We start from the raw sequence: 9,941 nt of genomic DNA on the forward strand, positions 1-9,941 counted from the left end.
ACCACTAAGGTTTATATGAAAGAGACTTCAGATACAGTATTAGGGACCACTAAGGTCTATATAAAAGAGACTTCAGATTTTTACAGTGTCTTCAGGGGACAGGCAGCTAGCAGATAGGGAGATGTTTTTTTACAGTGCGTTCAGGGGACAGGGTCGTCCTGCTACTTCAGGGACTGAAAGAGATCGCTTGTTGGCAAAGCACTTGTTTTGTATTTTGTTGTATGTTTAAACAAGGTTTTGGTTTTAAATACTGTAAACCAATTAACAGAGCAAGAGAACTGCAGTAATTTTGCACTTTATTTTCATTGTCATTGCATCCAGCGGGCAAACAATGAGAAAACGATGAATGTGCGGTGAATTTCACACAGCAAAAATGTACTACAGAAATATTAATATTACATAATACATCTCATTCTATTTTTTTACTGCAATGTGTATACATAAAACATCGCCAGAGTAGAAAATTGTTAGAATGTAGAATAATTTCCTTTTCAAGAATAGACTACTGAAGTTATATCAAAGTTCATTTTTACTTGTTATAGGGAGACAGTTTCCACCCTACAGTAAAGTACAGAAAATGGAAGCTCTCTAGGGACGCTCATTCATCCAAAGTGGATGTTAATATAAAGTTTTAACAAAGTGGATGTTAATATAAAGTTTTAACAAAGTGGATGTTAATATAAAGTCTTAACAAAGTGGATGTTAATATAAAGTCTTAACAAAGTGGATGTTAATATAAAGTCTTAACAAAGTGGATGTTAAAATATAAAGTCTTAACAAAGTGGATGTTAATATAAAGTCTTAACAAAGTGGATGTTAAAATATAAAGTCTTAACAAAGTGGATGTTAATATAAAGTCTTAACAAAGTGGATGTTAATATAAAGTCTTAACAAAGTGGATGTTAAAATATAAAGTTTTAACAAAGTGGATGTTAATATAAAGTCTTAACAAAGTGGATGTTAATATAAAGCCTTAACAACGTGGATGTTGTCAGTGTATCTCGTTGGGTCTGGGAGTCCCCTCCGAAACATCCTAGGCCTTTCACAAGGACAGACAATGACTCCATGTTGTCTTGTTAAGGGTCAGCAGTATATTATGGTATTCCTATGCAAACAGTTTTAATAATAACCAGAGAAAAAGTATGTAGCATAATTTTTCTAACAAGAATAGACTGATTTTAATCTATATTTTAACACAAACAAAACAGGAAATTGGCCTTTCCAGGTTTTGTATGAGGAGTGTACTCTGCTGCACGATGGTATCCAGGAGTGGGGGAGGGGGGGGGGGGGGGGGGGGGGGGGGGGGGGGGGGGGGGGGGGGTCTTTGTGGAGTGTCTCATAGGTTTCTTTGTTGGCAAGAGAAGGACACCTAAAAACCAAAAACAGTCATTCTGTTTCAGTGTCATGAATGTTCAGCAGCAACAACCACGAGGAGAACATCCAGTGAGAGGTTTAAAGACAGATAATGAGCTCTGGATCCCGGACGACCACAACACATCCAAAAAGTCCGTAGAGATCTACAGAGAGAGGTTGGTGCAGCAGGACAGGGCTCTACGGAAAGCCTTGATAAGCAAGGTCAAAGAAAAAAAGTAAAAACAGCACCTCTGATTCATAGTTTAATCATTTACCAACCATACATGCTAGCGACTTACCAATGTTTGCTGCTAAAAGGTAACAAGTTAGCGGTTACGGAGGTCTCTTCGGGGTCTCTCTAGCCTCTACAGGTGATTTTCTATTGAGCCTGGAACTTCCAGCCTTTTTCGGGGTCGTTGAGCTTCCGTGGGGCTGTGTGGTTTTAGATTGATGTTTATAAAGTTTAAATTAGGTTTTCCTGAACTTTCTAAATCCTCTCTTCAAAACAGGGTTAAACAGTGTATATAGGACGTGTGATGAAATCACAACGAGATAGAATCACTTAATTAGAGATTGTCCTCGGGTCAAACTGACCTGTTTTCCCATATCAATGTTTTAATTATCTAAAATAATATGATTGATTCCACACAACACTCTTTGGCACAAATCAGTACAAATTTCTACTTTCATTAATTTTGGGGCGTCTTATTTACTGCAATTTGAATATGTTAACTTTTAATCAATACTAAAAAGTGGTTTTGAAATAGTATTGAGTAAAAATTGACATATTCCAGTCTGATTATCAATCAACATCCATTCCTTTAACTTTAGTCTAAATAATTCCTAATTTCTGCTTTTCAACTCAAACATTAGGTATAATTTCCTATAAATGAGGTTTATTGACCATAAATTCCAAAAATTACCATAAAACTAAAGCTAATAAGTTAGTGTTATGTGGTGTTAAAAACGTCAAAAAAAGTGACAAACATTGAAAAAAGAAACAAAAACATAAGAAAAATTAAAAACCATCGATAAAAAGTATCAACAAAATTGTTGATTTTCATTTTTGACGGGAAGACGACACAAGGTTAAGATCCTATCTCCTACGTAGGAGATACACTTTCTGACCAACATTGCCTTTAATATTTTTCCCACCTTGCCTTTCAGGGCTTCCGTAGTGCCGGGTGTTTTTTCATCTCAAGATCTATATTGATGTCTAGGAAAAAACTGGCTATGCTATGAGTGAAATCCTTTGTCTTCTGCCTCTGCTCCAGTCCTGAGTTTCTCCGTCTCTGATCGCCCCGTCATTCAGCCTCATCCCGTCCTCCTTCCCTGCAGCCCGTCTCTGGCCCGGGACTCGGCGGCAGCAGCTCCAGGTCCTTGTTGGAGCTGCTCGTGCTGGCGGCTCTGGCAATCCTGGTGAGCGTCTGTTCGTACGGAGAGGGCAGGTAGACCATGAGGAACACGCCGTCCGTCGCGTCCTGCTCGGAGCTGGAGCTGGGCCGCCGGTTCTGCCCCCTGCTGCGCCGGATGGACGACAGCAGCTCGCAGTTCCTCTCGGGATCCTGCAGGTCCTCCAGGGCGATCACATTGGCCAATCCCAGTTTGCCGCCGAGGCCCAAGCTGTGGCGGCGGCGCCAGATCAGGAAGCCCAGAACACCGAAGAGGAGGAGGAGAAGGAAGGAGACGGACGCTATGGTGATGTAGCCAATAGATCTGGCGCTGATGATGGCCTCACCTGAGCTGTGGCCCTGGGGGTCAGACACAAAAAGGTTAGACTGGATCACCTGGGCCCAGGTTTTCAAAAGTAATCCAGTGGGATTTCAGATCACGGATTGCATAAAATTTTGGAAATGGGTTTTTCAAAAGCAAAACAGTGATTCCGAACCAAGATCAGAGCATGTAATCCGATCTTACATTGGCTCTGGATCAAACCTGCCCTGTGGATTTTTTCAGAACTTAGATCTCGGTTTGGGATCTATGTGATCAAAAAAAAAAGGGGGATTCAGTTGTGATTTTTTTAAATTGAATCGGGTAAAGAACCAGTCCTGCAGCAGCACCACGTGCAGATGGAGATACGTCTCCTTAAGGCAGAGATGGACACAGCTGGTATCTGTCCTCTAAATTATTTTGGACTATTGGACAGTATTTTTGTCTTGTTATTTAACATTATAACAAACTAAGGAATGTAAAATGTTTCTGTTTTTAGTATTTAGATCACAATGATCCAATCCAATGTTCCTTTAAAACCGGATCAATCTGATCCAGATTTGGAAAATGGAAGTGGGGTTTGTTTTTTGTCATAAGGTTATAATTAATGTTAAAAATCCACCATGTGATCCTTCTTATCTTGGAAAAACATAAGTCATATAAAGAATAATTTTCTAAATTGAGTCAGGAATACATCTTTATCACAGAAAATCAGGTAAGGCCGTTGATTTTCAGGTATAACAAAAAGTATATTTGTAACATTTTTCTTCTTGTAAAAATTTGAAATGGGTCAATTTGACCCAAATACCACACAAGGGTTAAAGTGAGCAGATACAAGGTTTATTTGTCATTAAAAAAGTAAGTAAAAGTAGCATAGAAACTTCCAAAAATAGAAAAATTACACATTATAATAAAGTAATAATAGCAATAATAGTAAGAGTAGCTAATAAAGACTGAAGTCGGATGGTATTCAGACATAACATCTGTCCAACAGAGGGAGACATTTGACACAAATGTCTCAGGAGCGTCCCGTCTGTCCCTTAACCTGCTGAGTGTCTGTGTTACTGGATCAACTGGGAATATAAAATCGGATGAAGAAAATAATTGGTGCGTTCACAAAATATTGACACAGTGAGACTTTAGATAAATAATCATCAGTAATGTGGATATATTGACTAAGTGGGTAAAAAGCAAAAAACAGCTTTAGATAGTCTAGTATGTTTAGAAAAGGACTTTAATGCAAGAAAAAGACAACCTTTGTCATATTACTCTAATATGATATATTAATGTATTTTTTTTACATTTTACAAGATTTTACTGAGGAAAAAACGACAAAACACTAATTGACTAAATGACTGAATGACGGTGTTCATCAGTCCCAACACCCCCGTCAGATTGTGGGGGGACTCACCGGTGCCTGTCTGTCGGTGGAGGGCAGAGCCGAGGGTCCAGGAGACCAGTCCAGAGAGTCCCGGCCGGCGGGTCCAAATTTCATCCAGCTGCTCTCCAACAGAGACCGCATGGTGGAAGGGTGGAGGACGTGAAGCCCAGCCGGAGCTACGGGCTGCAGGGGCCGAGAGAGCTCCGGGGGATATGCTGGACTGGGGACCGAGAGACGAGGTGGACAGTCGGCTGGGAGCGCAGAGGGACACCGGCTGCCGAGCCGAAGAGATCAGCCTGAAATGATGACTGGGAGGGGGAGGAGGGAGGGGAAAAAGAGGCCAGCAGACAGTCCGGGTGTCCAGCTGAGAGGAGACACGTCACCGCGGTACTGATGGGAGGATTTACAGTGTGTGCGTGTGCGTGCGTGTGTCTGTGTGGCCGGGCTATGTACCGATATTATATTGAGTAGATATCGTCTTAGATTTTGGATATCGTAATATCGTGATATGACATGTGATTGATCAGCAAATCAAGAAAACCAACTAATCTGATTTCATATTGACGGCCATTTGATTAGTTGAAAAAAAAGAGTTAGATATTCACTTTTTTACACAACTGATATTCCCTAATAACTAATTAATAACTCAATTCATACAGAGCTTTGATGTGACAACTTCAGATGTCCTAACCAATTGAAATGTTTTTTTTCTCAAAAGGAATTAAGGGTAAATAATAGTAGTGGGGAGAAAAAAATCAAATCAATTTTTTGTGGCAACTTTTATAATCAGTTATCATCCCTAGAATCAATATCTTTCATTTATTTTGATTCACTTACATATTTTCTCTTAATATAGCGCCGCTGACTACATTATGACTGTTGTCTAGTTTATTTTGAAATATGGATATTTATACTTTTCCCAACTGTATGTATCTGATATCTAGATATTTATATTTTCAGTTTTTCTTTTGACTTGATATATTTTTATGTATTACTCCACATGCTCTGCACACTAATATAAACTAATATCTCGGCTTTTCCATGGTGTGCTTAATTGTTTCTGTGCTGTATTTCTTTTTTTTAAGCTGTGAACATTGCAAGTAATTTTGCACTACAGTGTACTGTGGTATGACAATAAAGAAATCATCATCTCTTGTCTTGCAATATAATTTGGAATGATCGTTAAAAACACTGATGGTTTGGTGCCGTTAGCTTTTGGAAACTTGGGGCTTGCATGTCCGTAAACTATTACATTTCACCAAAAGAAGAAGCAGGAAGTTGATTAGGAGAAACCGATATGCAATGACGACATAAGATGCAACGTAACATCGGCCTGGATTGAAATACGATCGAACTTCGGATGAGGTCAAGTTAAGGGAAAAGGTAAATTTAGCAAATTGTTATCGTAGATGAGTTCACGGCGTTCCATGTCCAGGATTGCTTTGGTGCTGCCCGAAATTCCAAAGGATGTCCGTCCCCGTCCTCTGTCTCTGTGTCGGCGCTCTAACCTGCGGCTGATTTCTGAGGACTATGGTTACCTGGTCCTCAGATCTCTGCAGGGTAAATCCAGACAGCTAACTAGACTATCTGTCCAATTCTGTTGCACGACTAAAACTACTTCTGAACGTACACATGTTCCACCAAAACAAGTTTCTTCCTGAGACTATTGCTGTGTTCACGACACAAGTTTTTTGCCCGTACGTTACGACTTCAAGTCCCGACTCAAGTGTTCCAGGGAAAGTCAAGAAAAACAATTCAAACTAGCGGCTACCTAATGCTGACGTTAGCTAGCGCTAGCAGATGCTAGAGATGTCTAGTCAACCACATATTTTGGGCTTCATTAAATTAACATGTAGTAGTACACACTTTTCTGTGTACTGTGTTGATTACAACTTTTGGAATTACCTTACGTCGCCTATTTATGTCCATTTCTTTCTATTTGTCTACATTAATCACCGGCGCCAACAGAGGACGCCATTGTTGTTTATGTCTATGTGACGTCAAAAACTAACTTGGAGTACGACTGGTACGAGTTCCCGGGTAGTAAGTTACGGGTTTGACTGCAGTTCCAGGACAATTTTGCGGGTAGATTGGTGTGAAAACTCTAGATTACAGGTTGCCTGGAACGCAGCATATTTTGCAGAGGAACCGTTGCTCTGTCCGTCACTTGGCACCGCCCAAGATGATCGTGATTGGTTTTAAGAAATGCCAATAAACCAAAGCACGTTTTTTTCCAATCCCAGAAAGCTGTGTGGACTAGCCCGACCCTCCTCTGCAACGTGGACTATCGTAAATGTAGAGATGTTAAACAGTGCATCACAGCTGTGAACACATGAGATAAACTGCTTTTATTGGTCAACACACAGAGCAGACAGGCAAAGCCGGAGCAGGTTAGAAAGTTCAGAAGGAGAGATAACAGGTACTTTGCTCTTTTTTCGATATCAAAAGCAGAAAAAAGTTACACTTTTAGAAATCACAGTCACGACATACAGGACATTAGCTGACCTGCCGATGCCGGTCCAGCAGCGGTGCGTTCGTGGTCAGCGAAGGAAGCAAACTAACCACCTTAATGAGCGTGCAGAAAGCCTTGGTTCATAGTCAGGAACCCTCTGCACATTCATCTGCAGAGATACCGATGACACATCGTACATTTATACAATTCAAATTCATTTACAGCCTAAAAGTTCCACACAACCATTCGTGGAGTCTTCTACGCATGAGTTTGTGTCATTCAGAGGGACAAAGACAGGTTGATGTTATTCAATAGTCCACTTTGTCCAAGTCATCCAGATTACACGTTCTGTGGTCTCCCCACCACACACCCACACACACAAACAACTCAACACCTTGTCTTTGGAGCGATTAAACTAGTACTAAACTTAACTGTATGCAGGTAAACAATCTTTTCGTTGTCTGGGGTTCAAGTTCAGGTGCGGCATTTGAAGTAAGGTGCAGTTTAAAAAAAGAAACATGGGTGTAGGAAGAGAAAGTTATGAAGCTCGGTAGTATGGGAACGTGACTGTGGAGGTGGGCGTGGTCTGCATCCAGCTGCAGTGGAGCAAGGTGGGGGGAGCAGGAGAGCCAGGTGAGTTGATTGTCAGGGATGTCAGTTGTTGTGCTAGTTAACCCTGGCGTTGTCTTCCTGCTGACCATGCAACTTTTTGTTTATCTGGGTCAACATTTTAAAGCACATTTTTTTGATTATTTTTGACACTTTTGTCACTTTTCCACAACTTTTTCTTTTGATGTATTGTTGATTTTTTTTCTGCGATTTTTTTTTAAACGTTTGGTCGTCTTGTGACACTTGTTGCTTTCCCCTGATGCTTTAGTCACTCTTTCCGATGTTTTTGTCAATTTTTTCTGGGCTTTTATAAAAAAAACAAAAATTTCAAATGCTATTTAAAATTAAATAAAAACACCCAAATTTAATGAGAGTAATGAACTGATCAATTATTTCACTTAAAAAAAAGTTCTATGGAACTATCCATGTTCTTTTGTGACAATTTGGTTGAAAGAAACCCAAATTTCTGATAGACAAACTTTTAGAAAATGGGTCAAATGGAACCGAAGACCACAGGAGGGTTAAAGCGTGCTGGACCTTCTTTTGGATGACACACCCCACAGAGAAGGGACTGGACCTGGAGACCGTTTTTGTTAAAAACTACCAGGAGCTACCAGTAGCCTGGTCAAAACGAGCACTATTGGGAAGGTAAACACAAGCTGGACAATTACCCTATTAGCTGACACTGTAGCAATCCTTCTTAAAGGTCCCATGACCTGTTGCTCTTCGGATGTTTTTATATAGACCTTAGTGGTCCCCTAATACTGGATCTGAAGTCTCTTTTATATAGACCTTAGTGGTCCCCTAATACTGGATCTGAAGTCTCTTTTACATAGTTACAGCGAGTAGAGCCAGACCCACAATGAGCTTTCCTTAGTATGAGCCACTTCTGAGTCTGTAGCTTTTGAGGTGGGAGGGGGGGCAAGGTGGAGACTGGGGTGGTGGCCTTGACCAACGGCCACTTAGGTCGTTTGAAAGCCATGATGCCTCTCAGCAACACAGATTGTTGTTCCCATCAGTCACTTAGACCCAAATCATAGGGAAATAGGTTGAAAAACACTGTGGTTATATTAGCCTTTAACCAATCAGTCAAAATAATTCCCTACATCGGCTTTTTAACTCAAGACTAAGGTAAAAACTCTTTATAAATGAGGTTGATTAACCATTAATTTGAAGAAGAAAAACAAAGAGTTGTAAACTAGTGGTATTAAGTTGGTGTAGAAGGGTATATACTGGTGGTAGTAGGGGAAAAGCGTTGAAAGTGTCCTGGTACGGGTAACGACTCGACAAATGTCAAAATGTCAAAAGCATCAAAATAAAAAAACAAGGACAAAAAGTGTTTATTTTCAGAAGGACAGACAAGTGCGTGTTTGACGGGAAGACAACACAAGGGTTAAAACGGAGATCTAGTTTGGTTTTCAATATTTTTTCAGCAAGTTCTTCGTCTTTTTTTTTTTTTTTTTTTTTAGATACACTAGCAATCAGTCTGAGCTCTGAGCAAAGCAAGTGTACTAGGTCACTGCCTTCAATCTGTCCCAGTAATCCCCGGACTGTACCATAAGACACTAAACTGTAGATGATTTTTACTGTAAATTATTAGTTCAAATGCGATTACAGTTTCCCAGCTCACGGACAAGAAGGAGCTTTTACAATCAGAGCTTTAAAAAGCCTTCAGACTTTGTTATTAAACGCTTTCTGGTGATGACAATGGAGGGATTTGGGACATCTCTTCCGTATTGACCCGTATCCCCAAGTGCATGAAATCTGCTTAGAGTGCAGATGAAGTGTGTGCTCTTGCTGATCTTGAGCGTGCCACATTCATGATTCGATCGTAATCCCTGCGCTATGTGTCAAATGTACAAAACTAGGACAAAGAGTTTTTTAAAACACAAGAAACACAAGAAACGCAAACGATATTCTATACCAGTGGTTCCCAAACTTTTTCAGCTCAACCAAAAGAGAAATCTGGTGTCTCCCCGGAACACAACATTACATAAATACACCATGAATCATTCTAACATCTACATTTTTAAACTGTGGACAAAAGACGGAACAAACCATGAATTTAAATGTATATAAAGTATATTTGTTCCATTATAAAAGTAAAGAAAAACAGAAAAGGTCTCTATTCTCCATTCGGTGTCTCCCCCCTTTCTCAACTCATGTTCTCATCCCCTCCTTGGATAAGAGAAGAGAGAGAGAGACGACCCCCCCCCCCCACCACAGCATCTGAGCTGAACAGACCGGTGGAGCAAAAGAGAACGCTCATTCACTTCATATTAATTTGCATCTTACTCTGCCAGTTGGCGACCCGATAAAACGGGTCTGCGACCCATTACGGGTCCCGACCCTAAGTTTGGGAAACATTGTCCTACACTGACAGCGGGATGATCATTGCAGCAAAAATGAAAAAAGAAAACCAAGCGGAGTAGAAAT

This window comes from Etheostoma cragini, chromosome 17, assembly GCF_013103735.1.
Source record: "Etheostoma cragini isolate CJK2018 chromosome 17, CSU_Ecrag_1.0, whole genome shotgun sequence".
NCBI lineage: Eukaryota > Metazoa > Chordata > Actinopteri > Perciformes > Percidae > Etheostoma > Etheostoma cragini.